We start from the raw sequence: 3,349 nt of genomic DNA, 5'->3' as shown, positions 1-3,349 counted from the left end.
TTTTTTAATTTAAACTTATTAGTTTTGTTCTTATTCAAGTTTTTTTTGAATGAATGTATAATTTTCACTTCCTCGTACGGTCACTGTTCACTTAAATACACAATGTTCCATAATGGAACATTTTGTACTCCCTCGGATTGTCACTGTTCATTCAACATATTATTATTATTTGTATTCGCCCCTTATTTTTGGATAGCAAACGTGTGTGTTTTGTCGTAAGCGAACATTTTGAACTATCCCCAACAGTGAATTTGTACTTCGTATCCACATTATATTTGCCTTTAAGAAGTGCTCGCTTTTTTTGCTTCTAATTTTGAACTTCTATGCTCTCTTTTTTTGTAATGATTTCATGAAGGAGAATGGAAGCAGAAAAGAATGTGTATGAGAGCCACTAGTTGGGGAAACCAACGTTACATGCCACTTTTTTATTGTATAAGCAACAAAGAATACTCTTTTATTATGTCTTTCCAATTTGAACTTCACTAACAAAAAATGTATTCAATGTATTTGTTAGTGTTTCCATATTGGGTGGACTTGCTGCTTTCTCAAATATGAACTTCCTTATATACTCCATGAACACAAAAAACAAACACTATAAAACCAATATGGAAAATAAACATGACAAAAAATAGGTTTTTTCAATTCAGTGTACCGCGCACACACACACACGGGGACAGCACATCCACAATTTCTTTTGGCTGACATCATATGAAAAAGTGTTTGGTTAATAACTGTTTTTTTTCACCAATAACCGGTAAATCTGGCGTATAGCTTAGTAGAACTTCAACGAGGCCGACACATAGCCCTAGTACATGGCGTAGTTCCTGTTTCCCTGCATTTGAACTTCTTCAGCTGACACAACAACGCGTCCACACACACAGTTTTGTGCCACTACACCATAGGAGGGGAGCTCCTGACGTGCCTCAACTAAGAAGCATCGGTTGGGTTCTTCGTCTCCTAGGGAGAGTCATCCTCAGGTGCCGAATGCGACAGATTACATGAGTTGATGGAGAGAGGATTTTAGCTATCAGTGTCATAACCTGCATATCCATAGAACAAACATATCATAAGCATAAGCAATAGGCTGTTATCAAGAAACAAAAAACATGCTAGTAGCAGTGTACTTACGAATGAACTTCTTCCAGCCAAGTATCTTCCTTTCTCGGTCAAACAAACTCGAACACCGGTTATGAAATTTTCTGCACCATAAACATTTGCAGATTCCATTGCCGAATTGATGATTTTCTTTTGTCAATGAACTCTTAACATATGTAGTAGAACTGCTAAAAATTCAGCAATTTTTGTTATAATGCATACCATGAACTCCTTAATTTCAGACATGTAAACTAAAGAATTTTGTTTATAGGCAGTCAAACTGACGTGCAGGGGAGACGAAGAGGTTGACAGAAAGAGACGCCATGGTTGCAATCGAAGCCGGTGTAGGCGGTTGGCCGCGCCGGTGACGTGCGGCGCTGGAGGAAGGGAGTGTCGTCGCCGACAGCGGGAGATGAGGAAGTGCGAGCCTGACTGGCTTCCATACATTACGCATTGTTGCTACCCAAAATCAAAAATATGCTGAACATGGATGGGATGGAAGTGCTACGCTGACCATCACCTTCTGCTATGGACTTCTGCTCGCGATGGCCTCGACCTCCCTGACGCTACGGGGCTGGACTGTGATGGTGTTGGGTCACCGTCAGGGCAATTGGGACTTGGACGGTGCGTCCCTGCACACTTCCACCTCTCAATGTTGTACAGGTAAGGATTTCATCAAGAGACATATATTTAACAAAATGAAAGTACAAATCGAAAGAAACTAAGGAAACTATACAAACTGTAGGAAATACACTAGCGACAGTGCAACCCAAACACGTAGATTGTTAATTACGTTGCATTATTTAGTACAACACCAACCTACTGACGGGATCCAATTATTCAGAGTAGTAAGTGTACAGGAAGAGAAAATACATGCTCTCTCTCACAGTTAGACAAACAGCAACAAGATAAAGCCAACAGCAACACCGGACTCTAGGAGGGTAACGAGCACCACCGCACTCCAGCAGCTCGACCTCAGCCAAAAAGAGCACATGGCATGCAGCAGCGCCGCCGGACTCCAGCGCCTCGACCTCTACTCAGCAGGCTCACCACGGCAGCTCTGCAGCATCCTGCATGGCGCCGAGCTGAGCTTCTGAATGCCACCTGGAAGAGCGAAAAATTGAAGTGTCGACCATACAAGTTTAGAGTAATTTGAATAGCAGGAACATTACAGCCATGTTGTGTCCATTGATTGAGGACTAGGAGGAGAAGGTGTAACAGGTGCAGCAAGCAGTTCAAGTAGCAACCAGAGCATGCAGCGTCAAGCCACCAAAACTGAACCCGACCTTGTTTGCAGGAAGAACAAGAGAGCTGAAGGAGATCGTGTCTCACCGTCGAGCACAAAAAAAAAACAAATATGAAGCTAACTCAGGAAGGTCAAAGCGGCCTCCACGAGAAGTTCAACATGGCAACGGGCGAAGCAGCTGGGGGTCGGTAGGAGGCTGATGGTTGGCAATGGCGGTACACTGCTAGGCGTGCCGTCGATGGCGGCTGGTGGCAGCGAACAGAGAAACCGGGGAGGCGCTCGTGGCCGGGGTGGAGCAGGAAGGAGGCGCACATGGCAGGAGGTCGTCATTGGTAGGACGAGCTAGGTGAGGCCGAGTAGCCTGGGTGGCAGGAGAGGCACGGCGGCGCACCATACGCAGCGGCGCGACCATGTTCCAGAAACAGCGGCAAGGCCGTTGCATGATGGTGGCAGGCAGCAGTGGGGTCGGATCCAGGGCAAAGGCGGCGCGGCGGTCGGATTCATGGACGGGGTGGCGCAGCGGCCGGATCCGGGGCCGGTTGGTGGCGCGGCGGCCGAATCCCGGGGAGGGAGTGGCGCGGCGACCTGATTTTGGGACCGGTGGCGGCGCGGTGGCTAGTTCCCGGGGCAGGATGGGGTGACGTGGGACGAATCAGGGCAGAGGAGGTGCGGGACTAGGTTGGTTTTCTAATTTTCTTCTCGGCTGTTACGGAAGTTCGGGAGGCCGATCGTGATCCAAATAACTATTTTGGTCTCGGGATTAAAATAATGTCTCTCTCTCATATATTATCAGAATAGTTATTCTGATCACATTTCCGCACTGCACGCTCAATACGAGAGCACTGCACTTTCTGTAGCAAGAGCACTGCAATACAGACTAGTGGACTTCATGTCGGGAAAAACTGCACGCAGTATTTTTTCGATACTGTTTTTGCTCTAGTTTTTTAACCATTTGTCGGAACGAGGCGTATAATATATCTCTGGAAAGCTATGGATTAGGCACAACTT

The 3,349-nt window shown here is 46.3% G+C and overlaps 1 long non-coding RNA gene across 2 annotated transcripts; it reads right to left on the bottom strand.

The window, feature by feature from the left end:
- Positions 1–709: 709 nt before the first annotated feature.
- On the bottom strand, positions 710–3,031 carry LOC123162240 (uncharacterized). Of its 2 annotated transcripts, XR_006481113.1 has the most exons (3): positions 1,381–3,031; positions 1,129–1,280; positions 710–1,040 (listed from the first exon to the last, which is right to left on the bottom strand). It is a non-coding gene; the product is annotated as an uncharacterized lncRNA (long non-coding RNA). The 2 variants fall into 2 exon arrangements; XR_006481112.1 differs by having other exon boundaries at positions 1,129–3,031.
- Positions 3,032–3,349: the final 318 nt, after the last annotated feature.

The sequence above is a fragment of the Triticum aestivum genome, chromosome 7B (genome assembly GCF_018294505.1).
Source record: "Triticum aestivum cultivar Chinese Spring chromosome 7B, IWGSC CS RefSeq v2.1, whole genome shotgun sequence".
Classification (NCBI taxonomy): domain Eukaryota; kingdom Viridiplantae; phylum Streptophyta; class Magnoliopsida; order Poales; family Poaceae; genus Triticum; species Triticum aestivum.
Note: the sequence above shows the minus strand (reverse complement) of the source record. Positions and strands in the feature narration are given on the sequence as shown.